Here is a 20,210-nt window from a genome sequence, read left to right as displayed (position 1 = left end):
GCACCTAGGGGCTCAACCTCTGGGGAACAGCGGTCATTGCAGGTGAAGTTTCAGGGTTGCCTGACCGCTGAGTCAGGACTAGGATTTCTTCAGGTGCTACTTGGTATAAGGACTCACGAGCCTGACAAGTACCACATATCCAGGGTACACTAATTATGGGGGGAGATTTCAATCTGACCTTAGACCCTAGGAGAGATAATTCCGCACAAGATACCACCTATAGCAATAAAGAGAGCCCCTCCGAAGGGACACCACCTTGTAGGGGTGGAGGGGCTTGTGTGTTTCAATGACTTAGAGGGCTATGCTGAAGGGTTACCCATATCAGACAGGCCTCTGAGGAGAAACCAGACAAAGAGTGTCCCAAACTGGGAGACTGGTAAGATGGTGACCTAACGTTCGTATGCCCAACGGCCCAGCTGCCCTCTGACGTTTCATCTTCTTTACGTAAATTTCCTCTCTGCAATTGCAGTTACCTTAACTGAGAGGAAGGGGACAACCAGCGGTCAGCCGCCGATGGCCAGCGTTTTCTCCCCTGAGCAGCAAGTGCAGGACCGCTGTGTGACGAACTGCCCACAGATGAAAGGGTTGGCGAGTCCTTTGATTAGCGCCGGCGAAGGAGCGTCAACGCTTTTAGACCTGGAAAAACAACTCCATCACTCCCGAATTATTCAACCACCATGCCCAAAGGAGTGGAGGAGTGAGTTAGAGGTATATGCTGAAACGGAGGACGTTTACAGCAGAACCCGAATTGGCAGAACCACTCCTAAACACCTATGAGAAATCAACTTGGAGTTTTTGGCTTCTGTGGCGGTTACATTTAATACCGTCTGGAAGGCGCTTCGGGACCTAATGGTGGCAGTAAATAATTTTGTTTCAGATATAATTTTATTAGAGAGTTACATGGACAATTCAACTGAACCCTTTGAGAGAAAAAAAATTGATATAACAAATGATTCTACATGAGCAAGAAGTGGTTATGATTTTGAAAATGATAATAGACCAGAAATTTTGAATAATAAAATGAATATTATTAAAGATGATTAATATCGAGATTATTGTTTTTCCCAGAGTTCCGGGTATGACTCCTAAAGTTTTCCTCAGAAATATTTCCTCAAATTATTACTTTAAAAGGAGTGAAGCCTGGGATTACTTTAATCAGTGGGATTTGAATTAGAGACTTAAGTATAAGTATTGTTAAATAACTTCTGGTTTTTAAAAGAGAAAGAATGTAATCGAATGTATTATTTCTAACTAATATTGGTCAATAAGTATGTTTACAATGAAATGATTTGACTATACACCGTATTGGCCTTGAAGAAGCCAACCAGATCAATGTGGAATAATGAATTGGACGAGTAATATCTGCTACTACTACTACTACTATTTAGCATGTCTATAGCGCTACAAAGCCTACGCAGCGCTGCACAAACATAGAAGAAAGACAGTCCCTGCTCAAAGAGCTTACAATCTAGTAGATAAAAAATAAAGCAACAAATCAATTAATGTGTAGAGGAAAGAGGAGCGGAGGGTAGGTGGAGGTGAGTGGATACAAGTGGTTACGAGTCAAAAGCAATGTTAAAGAGTTGGGCTTTCAACCTAGATTTAAAGATGGTCAAGGATGGGGCAAGACTTAGGGGCTCAGGAAGTCTATTCCAGGCATAGGGCGCAGCAAGACAGAAGGAGCGAAGTCTGGAGTTGGCAGTAGCGGAGAAGGGAACAGATAAGAAGGATTTATCCAGGGAACGGAGTGCATGGGAAGGGGTGTAGGGAAGGACGAGTGTGGAGAGATACTGTGGAGCAGCAGAGTGAGTACATTTATAGGTTAGTAGAAGAAGTTTGAACAGAATGCGAAAACGGATAGGGAGCCAGTGAAGCGACTTGAGGAGAGGGGCAGTATGAGTAAAGCGACCCTGGTGGAAGACGAGACGGACGGGCAGCAGAATTTTGAACCGACTGGAGAGGGGAGAGGTGACTATGTGGGAGGCAAGCAAGAAGCAGATTGCAGTAGTCCAAACAAGAGGTGACAAGGGTGTGGATGAGGGTTTTGGTAGAGTGCTCAGAAAGAAAGGGGCGGATTTTACGGATGTTGTAAAGAAAGAAATGACTGGTCTTGGCGATCTGCTGGATATGAGCAGAGAAGGAGAGAGAAGAGTCAAAGATAACCTCAAAGTTTCGAGCTGAGGAGACAGAGAGAATGAGAGAGCCATCAACAGAAATAGAAAACGGGAGGAGCGGGGAGGTGGGTTGGGGGGGGGGGGAATGAGAAGCTCGGTTTTGGTCATATTTAATTTCAGGTGGCGTTGACACATCCAGACAGCAATGTCAGACAAGCACGCTGACACTTTGGTTTGGATGCAAGGTGAGATATCAGGGGTAGAAAGGTAGATTTAGGAGTCATCAGCATAGAGATGGTAGGAAAGCAATGGGATGAGATTAATGAACCAAGTCAAGAAGTGTAGATAGAAAAGTTCTTATTCTTCCAAGGGAACAGCTGAAGGATGTAGAACAGCAATGGACAAGACTGAAAGGAGCTATATTAAAAGCGACTAACCTTTATGTTAGAAAATTACATAAAAGTAAGAGGAAAGGAAGGCCTCTCTGGTACTCGAATGTAGTAGCTGAAAAGATAAGGGAAAGGAGGCTAGCCTTTGCTCGTTATAAGACGACTCAGAAATATGAAGACAGGAGAGAATACTTAAATAAGCGAAGAGAAGCTGAAATCAGGAAAGCGAAGCGGCAAATGGAGGAAAAGATAGCTAATACAGTAAAATTGGGGGAACAAGACCTTTTTCAGATATGTAAGTGACAAGAGGAAGTGCCATAAGAGCATTGTGAGGCTCAAAGCTGAGGGAGAGAAATATGTGGAAGATAAGGATAAAGCTGAACTGCTTAACCATTATTTTAGCTCTGTGTTCACGAATGAAGGACCGGGGGTAGGGCTGCAGAAAACAAAGGCTAAAGGGGATGGATGTGTGGTAGACCAAGACCCGTTTACGGAGGACTGTGTTCGTGAGGAGCTTGCCAAACTAAAAGTAGACAGAGTGATGGGGCCTGATGGGATAAACCCGACGGTGCTTAAGGAACTCGGGGAAGTTCTGTCGCTCCGCTGACGGACCTCTTCAATGCTTTCTTAGAAAATGGAGTGGTCCCGGTGGACTGGAGAAGGGTGGATGTGGTTTCTTTGCACAAGAGTGGAAGTAAGGAAGAGGTTGGGAATTACAGACCTGTCAGTCTGACCTTGGTGGTAAGCTAATGGAAACGCTTCTAAAAAGGAGGATTGTGACATTTTTTGAACTAAATGGAATGTGAGACCCGAGACAGCATGGCTTCACTAGTGGTAGGTCGTAGCAGACGAATCAGACTGTCTTCTTCGACTGGGTGACCAAACAGTTGGATGTGGGAGGGGTGCTTGATGTGGTATACTTGGATTTCAGCAAGGCCTTTGGCACGGTTCCGCTCAGGTGACTGATAAATAAATTGAGTGCCCTCGGTGCGGGACCTAGAGTAACTGATTGGGTAAAAAATTGGTTGAATGGTAGGAGACAAAGGGTGGTGGTAAATGGAGCTTGCTCTGAAGAAAAGGAGGTCGTCAGTGGAGTACCGCAGGGATCGGTCCTAGGGCCGGCTCTTTTTAACGTCTTTGTGAGTGATATTGCGGAAGGGCTGTCTGGTAAGGTTTGTCTCTTTGCTGATGATACTAAACTCTGCAACAGGGTGGACACCCTGGAGGGTGTGAATGACATGAGGAAAGACCTAGCGAAGATAAGGAATGGACCGATATTTGGCAACTAAGGTTTAAACCCAAAAAATGCAGGGTCATGCACTTGGGTCACAAAAATCCGAGAGAATGGTACAGTATAGGGGGTGTCGTGCTTCAGTGTGCGAAGGAAGAGCGGGATTTGGGGGTGATTGTGTCTGATAAAGTTAAACCTTTCAAACAGGTAGAAAAAGCGATGGCCAAAGCCAGAAGGATGCTTGGGTGCATAAAGAGAGGCATGACCAGCAGGAAAAAGGAGGTGATAGTGCCGTTGAATAAGTCTCTGGTGAGGCCTCATTTGGAGTACTGCGTGCAGTTCTGGAGATCGCACCTACGGAAAGATATAAACAGGATGGAGTTGGTCCAGAGGGCGGCAAGAAATTAGTAAGCGGTCTTGAATGCAAAAATTATAGGGACAGGCTTATGAACCTCAACATGTATACACTGGAAGAGAGGAGGGAGAGAGGAGACATGATAGAAATGTTTAAATATCTCAAGGGCATTTATGTACAGGAAGAAAGCCTTTTTCAAATGAAGGAGAGCTCTGGAATGAGGGGGCATACGACAAAGTTAAGAAGGAATAGGCTTAGGAGTAACCTATGGAAGTATTATTTCACAGAAAGGGTGGTGGAGGCGTGGAATAGCCTCCCGGTGGAGGTGGTGGAGTCGAGGACTGTTCCAGAATTTAAAAAGGCATGGGATAAGCATGTGGGATCGCTTAGGAACAGGAAGAATTAGGGGTTACAGAGGATGGGCAGACTGGATGGGTCATATGGCCTTTATCTGCTGTCATGTTTCTATGGAACAGATTTCTGTTATGGTGTAGACCATGTAGCATTAATCCAATCTCTTGTTCAATTTCTCCATTATTAGATTATTTTCTATACCTTTCTAATTCTGGATTAGCTTATTCGTCAGTTAAAGTGCATGTTGCAGCTATATCAGTTTTTCATGACCCTATTGATGACACAACAGAAATAAGACATCCTATCAACAAACGTTTTCTGAAGGGATTACTTAATCTCAAACCTCCTAATCAAACACCTCCAATAGCGTGGGACTTGAATTTAGTACTGGAGGCGTTAATGGGGTCACTATCTGAACTTCTGCAGTCTGCCATCATCCAATTTCTTACCTGGAAGACATTATTCCTAATTTCCATTACTTCAGCTCGAAGAATTGGTGAAATTCAAGCGTTAGTGTATTATGCTCCATATACTCAAATTTTGCATGATAAAGCAATACTACGTTCTCATCCAAAATATTTGCCTAAGATGGTCTCCTTTTTTTATATTAATCAATCGATTATATTACCTTCTATCCACCTCCACATCAGGATACCCATCAAAGTCGTCTTCACACTCTAGACTATACCAGAGCATTATCAATTTACTTACAACGTACATCACGGGATCACAGACCTTTTTAATTATCTTCTTTCCTATAATTCGAAGCATCAACAATCAGTCTCTAAACGTACATTATCGTCATATATTACAAATTGTATTAACTATTGCTATTCAACATCATCTCTTCATCATCAGCCATCAACGCCTCATGTCACAGCCGATAGACTACGTTCTATGGCCGCCTCAACTGCATATTTACGTAGAGCACCTCTTCTAGATATTTGCAGAGCAGCAACATGGTCATCACTGCATGTTTTCAAGACACTACTGTCTCGTTGTGGCATCACGTGCAGATTCCAACTTTGGACTGACAATTCTTCAGAAGGCAATTTAAACGACAACTATCCTCCTCTTCTTATCACAGGTAACAATTTCATATTGAGTTCAGTTGATTGATTGTAAATTTTATCACTCAGTGTATGTTACCTGTGTATGCTTGGGAGTCTTCAGAGGTGTGGCTAGAAGATCCTGTCCATGGAAAAATCATAGTTTCTTACCTGTAACGGTAGTTTTCAGTGGACAAAGGATCTTCTAGCCACACAATCCCTCCCTAAGTTGTCGCAGCTATTTTTATTAAACTGAGTTCTGTAATGTCACTTGCTATATATACTATGGGTATGGGCGGGAATCCTCTAATTTGCTCACTTTAACTTTTATGTTTAAATCTGTTTATTGACTTAACATACAGAATAGAATGCTTTTATCATCTTTCAGTCAATAACAGCACATCAATAACAGAACTAATACAACAGACAACTGTCGGTGTTCCTTCCGACGTCAAATAGTTTTTCGGTTTTCTCCCCAGGCAACCCCCCCCCTTCCCTCCCCACCCCCCCAAGAAACATTTATCCATACTGTATTACAACATGGGATGTAGACACTGTTAAACTTACATATAATTAACTTACCCTACAAGCCCCATACCTTGTCTTCCCACCCTTCCCTCCCTCCCCCCAAGCCACCAATGATAAATAAGACAAAAAAAAAAAAACTTCAAAGGCGATTCAAAATGAAACTGCGAGCCTTGGCTCACTTTAACTTTTAGAGCATCTGCTATTGGATAGCTGGGTTGGTCACGTCACCATGACATATATTCAGAGGTGTGGCTGGAAGATCCTTTGTCCACAGAAAACTACTGTTACACGTAAGAAACTAAGATTTGTGGTTTCTACCATGAGTCTAAGTGGGGTTGTCCTTTCCCCTTCAGTTTGTTTGTGCCTATGTAGGGTCTTTTGACCCCTTGTTTGTGGCTTTGTTTAGTGCAGTGTGTGTGCACTGCTTGAGTAGTACTTCCTCAAGAGATTCCGTTCTGTTTCTTTTCCCTTCCCTCTGGTATGAGTGGGTTCCAGTTCGGCCTTGCGTATGCTTGGATTCTGTTACGGGTGGGTTCTGATTAATAATTAGGTCTGCCACCTCTGTTGCGCAGCGGAAGCCATGAGCTTTCTACTATCCTGATAAGGATTGCATGTTCCCTCATAATACTTAATTAACCCAACCCTGTATCTGCTCGTGACAGTTTTAAACAGTGCGGGAAGTAGCAAACTCAATAATTAGAAAGAAACCCAGTATTCAGTAGATACAGTGATATAGTTTATTAGCATTGATATCTTACCCAAAGACAATACAAGCAGTTCAGGCATTCATATGGTGGAACAACATTTCACGACACATCTAGGTCTTCTCTCTTCTTCTGTCTTCTCTCTCTTTCTCCCAGTCTCTTCTCTGTCTGACTGCTTAGTTAGCAGACCTTTTATACCTTTTTTGTCCCATAGATTCATATGAACATTTTACTTTCCCACCTGCACTTTCATCATATTTGGCACATACATCCAATTATGACCAAGACAACTTCAGAGAGTTTGCTTATCTCTTATCCAATTAGGACCAAGTTTCAACCGTAGTAAGTTTTCTGATCTCTAAGCTTCGCTCATCCTTAAATTTAACTTTTCTGCACCTGGCCCAATTATTTTTTATAGTTTCTCAGCGTGCCTATGTCCAGCTGTACACAACTCTTGCCAACTTTGTAACTCTGCCAAGGTTAATCAGGCTGTCACATTTCTTCAGTGAAGTATCAGGACTGAGAGATACTATGATTCTACAGGCCTAGTTTTCGTTAGGAAGCCTGAACCTGTTTTTCACTGCATTCAATTTGTGACAATTATTTACAGTTCCAGTTCGGCCTTGCAGCCGCATGTCCTTCCTTTGTTCCTGGTTCCTGCTTTTTGCTTTAGACAGGCTCTGGTTTCACCTTGTCTTGAGTGTGCTCTATTTGCCATGTCTGGTATCTTGTTTGTATTCAGTGCCTGGTTCGCCTCTGCTCTGCGTCTTCCCAGAGGACTTGTCTGCTGCAGTCTGGGTTCTGTAACAAAACTAACTATTCATATATCTTCCCAACTGCAAAAACACCATCTACAAAACTAACTACACAGCAGGATTTAGCTACCAGAGTTCCAAATGGTGGAACTTGATACCAAAACCCTAAGAAGCATCACAAATTTTCTCCAATTCAGAAAAGAAATGAAAACCTACCTCTTCAAAAAATTCTACAGCTAATCACAAAGATATCATCACCTGCCTTTTGTTTTTAATTACACTTTCAAATCTACCTATTCTAAAACTCTATGAATAAACACCAAAACTCTACAAGTGAACACAAAAGCTAGCTACCTTTTCCTCTTCAAATCTATCTCTTCACAAAAACTCTATGAATAACAAACTATACTCTCCACATTGCACAACACTGTTGTAACTCCACCAAAATGTAAATTGTACGCCACTTTGGACCAAAATTTGTTTTTGGATAATAGTGGGATAGAAAAATGCATTAAAAAATATATTGCAGGGCTTGGAGACAGCGGCTGGTGGTTAAGCCAGACCACCTACTATGGTGCAGAGTCAGAGGAAGTAACAAAATCTGACTCAAGTAAAATACAGTATTCTGTGCAGTCAAACTTCTGTGGCTTGCAATACAGCTTTCGCACATTAGACTGTACCAGAATAACCGGCCGATTTTATTTTACCATTATACCAGGACAACCATCCGATTTCCTAACTGACAACATCCACAAGGCCTTCTCTGCCACAAAAAGGTGGAAAATGATTATTCCCAGAAGAACAAACAGCGGCATGCACCTACTTCCGGCATTAAGACGGCCGTGGAAACGTAACGCCAAGCGTAACACATACTTTATGGCAGAAGAAGGAAATGGTTCCCATACACAGAACCAAAGAGGTTCTTTCACCAACCTCTTCTTTACATTAAACAGTAAAAAAAAAAAAAGAGAAAATAAAAACGGAAAGAGGTGGGGCGTTGAGTTGGCTTGGTCCAATCAGAAGTGAATAAAATGAACGTGCGCATGAGCATCAAATGAACGAGGATAGAACAGAAGCCTTAGGAGTAAGATCCCGCCCACGATCTCTATCAGAGAGACGCGCGACGCGAGTCAGTCGGCGAGTACTAGACTGGTTTACTAGTAGATTGGATCGGTGTAGGGCCTGGGAATGCGCGTGATCCGGTGTAGTGCGGAGCGGCGCGCGGAGGAGACGTCAGCAGGATAGGGCAGGAGAGAGACAGACACAAGAGTACGCGTGCGCTAGCTATAGCCCGCGCGACCTTTGCCCGAGGGAGGGAGACAGACAGCCCAACAACGCCGGAGCTGAGGGGGCAGCGGTAGTAGCAGTAGCACCATAACTCAGCGCTTCTCCTCTCCGTACGTTGGGAAGTGGCAAGACGGTGGCGGAGCCTACACCGGCTCTCTCAATGGGGTAAGAGGTGAGTACGCGGCAGCCGCGCCCGCAACCCGCTCTAGGAGGGCGGGGGGTCAGCCCCAGGGCCGTGCCCCAGTCCCCCTTCCCCTCACGGACATAAGGTGAGCCCGGGGGAAGGTTTCTGCGTTGCCAGGCTCTTGTCTTGGGTCTAATTTGTTTTCTGACTGGAGTGAGTGGGAAGCGGTGGCTGATGCCAGGGTTTAACCCCCTCCCCCTTCTGCCTTCCTCCTCCCTGTAACCTCCAAAAGGGGAATTTTCCAGCTGGTAATTTCTGCTGCGTCAACACCCAGCTCGCAGGGAGACAAGGGGGCATTCTGCGAGCTCTGCTCTCCGGCCAACAGCGGCGGAGGAAAAGCAGCATCCGATCTCCGCAACTTGTACCAGCACTTTTCTGAGAGTGCTTGAAGCTGACACTGAGAGGGATGGGATGAGGTAACAAGCCGTGTACATCCCAGACTAGACAGCATGTGTGTGTGTGTTAAGCCAGGCCTGTTTTGGGTTATTGTCTCCCCGAAAGCCAGGCGCTTCGCCCGAGCTTGCCTCCATTTTAATTATAGGTTACCGTGGGTGAGGGCTTGAGACTGACCCTTAAAAATGTGTAAATGCTGCGTTTATGAGATGGAGGTAGTTCTTGCACTTATCACGGTGACCAACAGTCTCAGGCTTTTATGAAAAAAGGTAGTTTTCCCCTGTTTGCAATGGTGAGATGTACTAAAGAGTGTCTTTCTGTACATTAGAAGGTTGTGTTACAGGGCTCTTAATTACTGTAGTGTGATTCAAATTAATAATGCTAGTGACTGGTGATGGATTTCCAGCTTACGAATAAGGAAGCTACAGCACAGAATTTCACTATATCTGCTTAGGTTTGCATAGCTGGAGTTTTGGGGGAAAAGTTTGTTTAATCTGTTAGTGTACGTTTAGTGTCGCCTGGAAACAAGTAATGCTAATACAGATGTTTAATTGCTTAAAGTATTGTGATTGCTTAAAACCAAGGTATAAATAATTGTTTATGCAGTGATAAAGGTGTTAAATCACTTTTGTAAACACCTTCTTTAGTGTTTTATTCAGTGTACAGTATAGCAAGTAGGTTATCAATGACTTAAAATTAAACCAGGATTTTTATTCTTCTAATAACTCCTTTTTGCAGACAGTTGGGAAGCTGAACTATTGCATTTGTTGTTTTATCAGTTTGATAGCATCCTGTTTTTTAAATGTCAGAGTGTCTGTAGGTTTCCTATACAGATTCTAGTACACATTTTGTTTATATTCAGATATTTAGTTTTGTAGATGAGTTATGAAAACAGAAATGTTTAGATTAAAATAGCTTTTAAATTTTCATATTGCATAATTTGTTATAGTATGTCAGTCTCTTTGTGGGTCATTTACTTAGATGCTGATGCAGAAAGTTATTGCTTGGCTACTGCGTGCCCTTAATGAGCAGTTGACCTGATTGTTAATGGCCGCTGTATGTTAAAAGGGCTTCTTCTCTGCTATGGTAGACATGGTGTACAGCATATTAAAATGCATGCTAAAGAGGTGATCAAGGAGCTCAATGCCAGAAGCCTACTGCCAGGTCTGAGGCTGGCATAGAGCCTACATGATTGACATAGGCCCCAACTGTTTTCCCCCTCTGCACCACTCCAATACTGTTTCCCTCACCTTATCCAACCCGGTTCCCTCCTAATCTGTTCACTTCCTTATGGCAGACTAGCCCTGCCCAGTGCATCCCAGAATGCTGCTATTTTGAGAATGACAGCACTGGAGGCAGGAATGAGTGGGCATTGCTCCTGCCTCATCAAGAGATAACTGGTCTTGGGGGGGGGGGGGGTGATTGCCACTAGATACCAGGGGCTTTTTTTGTTTGTTTAAATTCTGGTTGGTCAGGCAGAGCGAACGGAATGGTGACACTAGACACAAGGGAATTTATTTATTTTTGTTGGTGTGGAGGGGTAATTGGGGTACCAAGTAGACGCTGACCAGGATAGGAAAAATGCCGCTGCATTCTTGCCCTTTTTTAATGTCATCTTTTCTGTCAGTACCTGAGCGAGTCAGCACTCAGGTACTGACAAAAAAGGTGACTTTTATCAATGAGCAGCGCATTATTGCTGTGATTTATAGCATGATGTGGGTTACCTTGTTTTTTTTGGCAATAGTTTGTGGTATAGCTGTGGCTCTACTGTGAGGCCTGCTGCATCCTCTTAGTGTGTTCTAAGGTAGCACTAATGTACTTTCCTTAGAGTCCAGGCTGCATCATCCTGATTAGTGGTTGTATTCTTTGCCTACCAGCAGATAGAGAAAATGCTGATCTCAGGATGGTGCAGTCAGATTAAAGGAAAGGAAATTAACAGGTATGACTGACTTCCCATTCTATAAAAATAAACACGTCAACAGCATTGGTACACTTACAAGAAGTCATTTGCAGTCAGATTAAAGGAAAGGAAATTAACAGGTATGACTTCCCATTGAATAAAAATAAACACGTTAACAGCATTAGTGCACTTAAAAGAAGTAATTTGCTGAGATAGTTAATGTGTAACACAACTAGTGTGTTTGCTATAGTAATGGAATTGCAGAGAGGTATTTGGGAAGAAGAGTTTTTTTTTTTTTGCCTGTGCCCCTGATTGTTTAGATAATAGGAACAAACTGGGCAAGTGCAGCTTACTATAAATGGCAACATAAAGTAGTCCATTTCCATTTGTTAGTTCTTATATTCCACATTTCCAAATATAATTCAGTTCAGTGTGGCTCACAGTAAACATGATTTGATTTTACATAAAAATTATACTTCCTAAACTTGGGCAGCAAAATTAACATTGCAGTGAACATGATTCTACATAGAACTTTATTTACAAAACTTTGCGGTTCCTTATATTTGTCCGTATAATTATTTAGGATAAGATACATCAAGTGGACCCTGAATTACTAGTATTCTCTATTGGAGTTGTTAAGCATGTCACCCATTAATTTGGGTTATTACCCTTTGACTGTTAAAAAAACTTCTTAAAGAGAGAAACTTTTAGCATTTTGCAGAAGATTTGGTAATCAGTTATCCGTTATATCAGTTGATAATGAATTCCACGCCTTAGTGGCGTGGTATGAGAAACCCGCAGCATATATAGATTTATACTTTACACCCTTGCAATTTGATAGGTGTAATAAAAGTAATGGGCACCCTTATCCGCGTTTAATAGGAAAGTTATTAGGGAGCATGTATAATTACGGGCCGTTCTGTTTAAAATTTGGTGGTTGATGGTAATGGGTTTGAAATGTATCCTTGTTTTCACAGGAAGCTAGAGTAGGACTTGCAGTAGAGGAATCTCTCTCTGATAGCGCAATGCTTGAAATATCAGGCGTGCTGCAGTGTTTTGGGCAGTTTATAATTTCTTTAAGCTTACTTCTTTGCATCCAATGTATATTCCATTACAGTAGTATTCACTTGTTCAGAACCCTTATTTTATCATCCTCACTTTAATATTCCCTTATCTCTTGTTTGTCCTTTTTGTCTGTCCTAATTAAATTGTAAGCTCTGTTGAGCAGGGACTGTCTCTTTATGTTCAAGTGTACAGCTCTGCGTACGTCTAGTAGTGCTTTAGAAATAAGTAGTAGTAGTAGTTATATGAGATTATGTGGTATGAGTTTGATATCAACAATTTGTTTTTTTTCTTTTAGTTTGAATCTGAAGGTGGCGGTCCATGTTTTCATTGCTTTTTATATATATATATATATATATATGTTTTAATTGTAAATCACATTGTTTATCTGTAGAGGTAGTTAATAAATTAATTAAAAATTACCAATGATTCCTGATTTTACTATTTTTTTTCCAGTGCTGTGTATAGGAAGCAAGTAAATAGGCCCTAAGGACATCGATTTGTATTTACTTGTTAAGTTAGAAATTTTGATGTGGCATTTTAGTTAATAAACAAAACATGAGCCAAGATTCAGATTGTAAACTGTGTTGTTCTACAGGTTTATCAGACAGGTTTGTGTTGTTTAATGAAAACTTCTCTTGTGTAGGAACCTTAGTAAATTCATGGTTTATTTTTTGGTGGTTTATCATAAATATTCATGGATTTATCATAATTTTTGATTGTTAGTGGCAAAAACTGTTGTAGTTTGGAAAGCATTGAGTGGAATGGAGGCAAAAGTATAAATTCTGACCAAATTACTGCAAAAGGAAAAATCGATTTCTTAAAATATGGGGATGCTACTTAGATAAAATGACGCAAAAAGGACGAAGTCTTATTGTTAATACCTTATAATAGTATACTGTATGATAACAGAAGTGTCTTGGGTACGATATGGGTTAATAGGGGGGATGGGGGGGAAGGGGTCCGAGGGTAAGATGATGGAGCAGACAGGGGACTATATCACTTTGAGGATGTTAGCTGTTCATTTTGTATTAGGGCAGAGTGAATGATGTGGAAAACAACTGTAAGTACCCCAAGCAAGAAATTACTATTGTATTACGTTGATTTCTCCATAATAATAATAATTGTTGAAACATAAATTCTGACCGAATATAAGGGAAACACTAGTTGTCTACTAAAGTACTTATTAGGTATGGCTTCTGCAGTAGTGGAATCCCATCTATTTCAGCATTTGTGTACTGGTATAGTTTTCAGGTAGTTTTGCTCTTGCCTATGACACTTGAATAGGGTTTTATGTTGATAGGTTGGGTTACATTTTGGTAAAAAGTTTTTAATCATGATAAATTGCACAATTAAAAGTATCTATCGTATCTTCTTGTGACTCTGGGCAAGTTGCTTAAGCCTCTATTGCCCCAGGTACAAAATAAGTACATGTATAGAATAGATAAACTGCTTTCATTCTAACCACAGAAAGGCAGTATATCAAAACCCATCCCCCTTCCATTCCCAGATGCAACAACATCTCTCCCTTTCTCTTTTTTTTTTCCCCTCCCTCCCTCTCTCTCCTCTTGTCCCAGGACCCATTATTTCCTTCCTGGGGTCCATTATCTCTCTCACCCCCATGAGCAGTGACACAAACTTGGTAGTGAGGAGCACCAAGCTTGTTTCATGGCTGAGGTGGTGAGCTCCAGCAGCCATATCTTCAGCCGGTAGCCCCTCCAGATCTACTTGCAGATATGCAGCTCAGTCCCCTCCCTGCCGCCCCCAATATCACTTCTTGTTCCTGCATGGGCTAGACTGGCCAGAGGGAAAGATTTGGTGCAGGTTGCAGGTAGTACATGTGCAGTGCTGCCACTGCCAGGGAACAACAGAAGACCACCTTTAAGATAGACAGGTGGGGTAATGTTGAATTGTGGGTGGGGGGAAAGATGCGAGATTGCACTGAGGATAGGTTGGGAATGGAAGAGAGCAGAAGAAACAGAAGATGCAGCAGTGTGATTAATTTTTTAAATTGTGATTAATGTATTAATAGCAAAGTTAACTTCGATTAACTTGTAGCCCTATCTTTTTATTTTTAATTTCCATATCATCATGCTGATCAATCCATAGACTGGTGGGTTGTGTCCATCTACCAGCAGGTGGAGATAGAGAGCAAACTTTGCCTCCCTATATGTGGTCATGTGCTGCCGGAAACTCCTCAGTATGTGCTCTATCTCAGCAGGTGGTGGTCACACACAGCAGCAGCTCTGGCTAGGCCTCCAAGCCTAATTTTTAGGTTTTGTTGAGTGCCTGGGGTTGAGGGCTCTTCTTGAGCAAGTGCAAACCTGGTGGCGCCAGGTCCCTCCTTTTCTCCCCCCTCCCGCTGGCTCCGTTTAAAAAAAAAAAAAAAAAAAAAATTTTGAACGTCCTTAAAGGCGTTTATTTCAACGTTTATTTAAACGTTTATTGCAGCTACTCACTGGGACACCAGGTCGTTACAGCTCGGAGCGGACAGCAGGTAATTTTTACCTTTTATGGCGGGCAGGGGGTTCCCCGATTGGTCTCCACGTGGCCTATGGCGTCGGAGGGCGAGGGCGCAAAGAGTCGCTCCCCGGATCGCGTGTGCGCGTCTAGAGGGGATGCGGGGGTCTTAAAGTCTGATTCGCCCTTGTTGGGTGACAGTTTCGTGACCGATGAGTGTCCCGGTCCTTCCTCAGGTGTGGCGGTTTTTCCCGCCATAAACGCCCATCCCCGCGGCTCGCCTCCGCCATATTGGCCGGCCACGCGGCTCGGACGGCTTCTTCTTGGGCCGCCCTTGAGGTGGGAGACATTGATGCCATGAACACCCTTAATTTGGGCACAAAGCGGCTAAAGTTAAGCGCCGTTCTTCCCGCGCGGCTCCTTCGCGGAGTGTCGCGCCGGACGCCATCTTGGATGCGCAGCATGTCTCTCCCCCGCTCTTGCGAGCGCCGGTTGAGGGTGCGTCTAGGGCTGTAGCCCAGGCTGCGGAAGTGCACAGTATGCGGGGTTTCTCCCCCGAGTTTGTTTTGCTACTGCATCAGGCCTTCCTTATGCAAAACGCTGCCCCTGCTCCCTCATCTGTTAAAGAGGTTGAGGCCCCCGGAGATAAACGCCCTCGGTTTGATTCCCAGGCCTTGGAGGACTTTGTCTCCTCCGATGTAGATGAGGGCAGCGTATCTGAGTTCTCCCAACGGTACTTTGCGGATTCCTTGGAGGAGACGGATCCCCGCTCGGATGGAGCGGATGACCCCTCTGCAGCGCGGCTCTTTGCTCAGAGGATTTGCCCAACCTGTTAATGCAGGCCATGGGCATTTTGAAGATTTCCTCTCCGGAGGACGTCTCTCCCTCAGCCCCTGTTGGCTCTGCCATTATGCTGGGGACGAAGCGCCCGCATAGAACCTTCCACGTGCGTGATGCCATGCACACCTTAATTTCGGCTCAGTGGGATGTCCCGGAAGCGAGCCTTAAAGTGGTTAGGGCTATGTCCCGCCTCTATCTTTTGCCTGAAAGTGAACGTGAGGCCTATCTGTGGCCTACCGTGGTTTCTTTAATCACTACGGTGACTAAGAAAACGGCGTTGCCGGTGGAAGGTGGCACGGCCCTATAGGACGCCCAAGACAGAAGATTGGAGGCGGCCTTAAGGTCGTCCTTTGAGGCGGCTGCTTTAAGTTTGCAGGCCTCAGTTTGCGGCTCCTATGTGGCCAGGGCATGCCTGACTATGGTGCAGCGGGCTTCCCCCTCGGATCATTCCTTGAGGGCTGATTGGCCGGCCCTGGAATCGGGCTTAGCCTATTTGGCAGACTTGCTGTATGATGTCTTGAGGGCCTCAGCTAAAGGCATGGCTCAGACAATCTCTGCGCGGCGGTGGCTTTGGCTGAAGCATAGGTCTGCTGACCACGCCTCTAAATCCCGCCTGGCTAGATTGCCTTTTAAAGACAAGCTGCTCTTTGGGGTCGAGCTGGACAAAATCGTGACCGATCTCGGCACGTCTAAGGGCAAGAGGTTACCAGAGGTCAGGGCTCGGGCTAGTGCTCGCCCCGGTACCTCCAGAGGACGGTTTTAGGAAGCCCGTCGGTACCGCCCGGGCAGGTCGGGCTCCTCTGCCCCCTCTTCCTTCAAGAGGAAATTCTCCCCCAAGCAGCATTCCTTTCGCAGAGACCGCCGTCCCGGAGGTGCTCCCTCCGGTCCTCCCCTAGGGTCTCGTACCCAATGACGGGGCCTTGGTCCACGCCCCAGTGCAGATTGGAGGACGGCTGTCCTCGTTTCTGGGCGAGTGGATCACAATAACTTCAGACGCTTGAGTGCTGGAAGTCATCAGAGACAGCTACAAGCTAGAGTTCTGCCGACCCTTAAGAGACGGGTTTGTACTCTCTCCCTGCAAGTCTCCGGTCAAAGCTGTGGCAGTGCAGCAGACCTTGGACAATCTGATCCGCCTGGGTGCGGTCGTTCCGGTGCCAGAAAATCAGCTTGGTAAGGGACGTTACTCCATTTACTTTGTGGTACCAAAGAAAGGAGGTTCTGTACGGCCTATCCTCGACCTCAAGGGGTCAATCAGGCTCTTTCGCATGGAGACCCTCCGCTCTGTTATAGCGGCAGTGCAGGCAGGAGAGTTCCTGGCATCCTTGGACATCAAGGAAGCGTACTTGAATATTCCCATCTGGCCTCCTCATCAACGCTTTCTGCGTTTTGCAGTACTGGGCCGACACTTCCAGTTCAGAGCCCTCCCGGTCGGGTTGGCTACTGCTCCGCGGGCCTTCTCCAAAGTAATGGTGGTCATCGCGGCCTTCCTGAGGAAGGAAGGAGTACAAGTCCATCCTTATCTGGACGACTGGTTGATCCGAGCCCCCTCTTATGCAGAGTGTGGCAAAGCTGTGAACCGGGTGGTTGCTCTTTTGAGCTCCCTGGGGTGGATCATCAACTGGGAGGAAAGCCAGCTGCGCCCAACTCAGTCCCTGGAGTATCTGGGAGTTCGATTCGACACCCAAGTGGGCAAAGTGTTCCTGCCAGACAATCGGATTGTCAAGCTTCAGGCTCAGATGGATCAGTTCCTAGTAGCCTCTCCTCTTCGGGCTTGGGACTATGTGCAGCTGTTGGGCTCTATGACGGCCACGATGGAAGTAGTGCCCTGGGCCAGGGCTCATATGAGACCACTACAACACTCTCTGCTGCAGTGCTGGACTCCGATGTCGGAGGATTATGCTGTGCGCCTTCCCTTGGACCCAGCAGTGCGCAAGGCGCTGAGCTGGTGGCTGCAGACAGACAAGTTGTCTGCAGGAATGCCTCTGGTGACCCCGGAGTGGATTGTCGTCACGACGGACGCCTCTTTGTCGGGCTGGGGAGCCCACTGCTTGGGAAGGACAGCGCAGGGGCTCTGGTCTCCTGCATAGGTAAAGTGGTCTATCAACCTCCTGGAACTCAGAGCCATTCGGTTGGCGCTTTTGGAGTTCATCCCGGTACTGGCGTTGAAGCCTGTACGGGTCCTGTCGGACAATGCCACGGCTGTGGCCTATGTCAACTGCCAGGGAGGTACCAAGAGCGCCCCTCTAGCCAAGGAGGCCATGAATCTATGCCAGTGGGCGGAAGCGAACCTGGAACAGCTGTCAGCGGCCCACATTGCCAGAGTCATGAATGTCAAGGCGGACTTTCTCAGTCGCCATACCTTGGAGCCCGGAGAGTGGCAGCTATCTGTTCAGGCGTTCTTGGACATCACGAAGCGCTGGGGCCAGCCGAGCCTAGATCTGATGGCGTCATCGGCCAATTGCCAAGTGCCGTGCTTTTTCAGCAGAGGACGGGACCCTCGATCCCTGGGAGTAGATGCTCTTCTCCAACAGTGGCCGACACAAGAGCTTCTCTATGTGTTCCCGCCCTGGCTCATGTTGGGCAGGATGCTAGACCGGGTGGCAAAGCATCCGGGCCGGATAATCCTGGTGGGTCCGGATTGGCCCAGACGTCCCTGGTATGCGGACTTGATCAGGCTCTCAGTGGACGAACCTCTGCGACTGCCAGTGGAGCAGGGCCTGTTACATCAGGGTCCCGTGGTGATGGAGGATCCCTCCCCCTTTGGTCTTACGGCCTGGCTATTGAGCGGCAGAGTCTGAGGAAGAAGGGCTTCTCAGACAAGGTCATCGCCACTCTGCTGAGAGCGAGGAAGCGCTCTACTTCTACTGCTTACGCCAGGGTTTGGCGTACCTTTGCAGCGTGGTGTGAAGCAGGTTCACTTTCTCCATTTACTGCTCCAATTTCTTCAGTGCTGGCGTTCCTGCAAGAAGGTCTGGAGAAAGGCCTGTCGCTCAGTTCCCTGAAAGTCCAGGTAGCGGCCCTGGCTTGCTTCAGGGGCCGCCTGAAGGGTGCTTCCCTGGCTTTGCAGCCAGATGTGGTGCGTTTCCTAAAGGGAGTTAATCACCTGCGCCCTCCTCTGCACTCAGTGGTGCCTGTGTGGAATCTCAACCTGGTGCTAAGAGCCTTACAAAGCCGCCTTTTGAACCCTTGTCGAGGGCATCTCTGAAAGACCTGACGTTGAAAGCAGTCTTTTTGGTGGCTATCACTTCAGCCAGAAGAGTTTCCGAGCTCCAGGCACTCTCTTGTCGAGAGCTTTTTCTGCAGTTCACTGAGGCAGGAGTGACTATTCGCACAGTGCCTTCCTTCCTACCCAAGATTGTTTCTCGCTTCCATGTGAGTCAGCAGCTCTGTCTCCCTTCCTTTCGTAGGGAGGACTACCCAGAAGAGTATTCTGCTCTCAAATATCTGGATGTGAGACGGGTCATCATCAGATACTTGGAAGTGACCAATGATTTCCGGAAGTCGGATCATCTGTTTGTCCTGTTTGCAGGTCCTCGTAAGGGTCTGCAGGCTGCTAAGCCTACAGTGGCAAGATGGGTCAAGGAAGCCATTGCAGCGGCTTATGTGGCCGCGGGGAAGGTGCCGCCTATCCAGCTGAAGGCTCACTCCACTAGAGCTCAGGCGGCCTCGCTGGCAGAGGCCGGGTCCGTCTCCTTGGAGGAGATTTGCAAGGCGGCAACTTGGGCGTCGGCCCATACCTTCTCCAGACATTACCGCTTGACTGTGGCTGCTCGGGCGGAGGCCCGGTTTGGAGCTTCAGTGTTGCGGTCAGGGATTTCTATGTCCCGCCCTGGGTGAGTACTGCTTCGGTACATCCCACCAGTCTATGGATTGATCAGCATGATGATATGGAAGGTAAAATTATGTATCATACCTGATAATTTTCTTTCCATTAATCATAGCTGATCAATCCATAGCCCCTCCCAGATATCTGTACTGTTTATATTCTGGTTGAATTTTAGGTTCAAGTTTAGTCTTCAGTTACTTCAGGAGGACTTCGTGTTCAAGTTTTTTCACTTGGATTCTTCAAGAGTTGAGACGAGTTTGTGTTACAGTGAGCTGCTGCATTCCTCTCCCCTCCGTTTTACGGGGCTGGATTGAGACTTAAATTCTGCCGGCGCTCCCTCCCGCTTCGTGCGGCTGTAGGGCAGCTTTGTACCCCCCCCGCTTCGGCGGTGTTAGGGTCAGTCAGCTCCTCCCGCGGTTGCGGTTGCAGGATAAGCCAGATCCCCCCGCATCGGCAGGTGTGGTGTCCCTCCCCCGCTCCGCGGGGATGAGCTGGACGGATTCCCCTCCCCCACTTGTGTGGGGATGAGCTGGGTTAATTCCCCTCCCCCGTTTCGGCGGTGGTGAGCTGGGCAGAGTGTCCCTTTGTGGGTGTAATTCTCTAAGTGCTGAGTCCTGCGGATGGAGCTTTGATATCGACATACTGAGGAGTTTCCGGCAGCACATGACCACATATAGGGAGGCAAAGTTTGCTCTCTATCTCCACCTGCTGGTAGATGGACACAACCCACCAGTCTATGGATTGATCAGCTATGATTAATGGAAAGAAAATTATCAGGT

General features: G+C 45.9%; 1 protein-coding gene across 7 annotated transcripts in view; it reads left to right on the top strand.

The window, feature by feature from the left end:
* Window positions 1-8,556: 8,556 nt before the first annotated feature.
* ZBTB46 (zinc finger and BTB domain containing 46) overlaps window positions 8,557-20,210 on the top strand; it is a 343,478-nt gene continuing 331,824 nt past the window's right edge. For 5 of the 7 annotated variants that reach the window (XM_030212915.1, XM_030212914.1, XM_030212912.1 and 2 more), the window contains exon 1: window positions 8,557-8,938. The gene's annotated coding sequence lies outside the window, so the exon portion shown is untranslated. Of the gene's footprint in view, window positions 8,939-9,288; window positions 9,367-20,210 lie in introns of those variants that run through there. The other 2 variants (XM_030212909.1, XM_030212910.1) reach the window with 2 other exon arrangements.

This window comes from Microcaecilia unicolor, chromosome 8 (assembly GCF_901765095.1).
Source record: "Microcaecilia unicolor chromosome 8, aMicUni1.1, whole genome shotgun sequence".
Lineage (NCBI taxonomy): Eukaryota > Metazoa > Chordata > Amphibia > Gymnophiona > Siphonopidae > Microcaecilia > Microcaecilia unicolor.
This window is presented reverse-complemented; position numbering and strand designations above follow the sequence as displayed.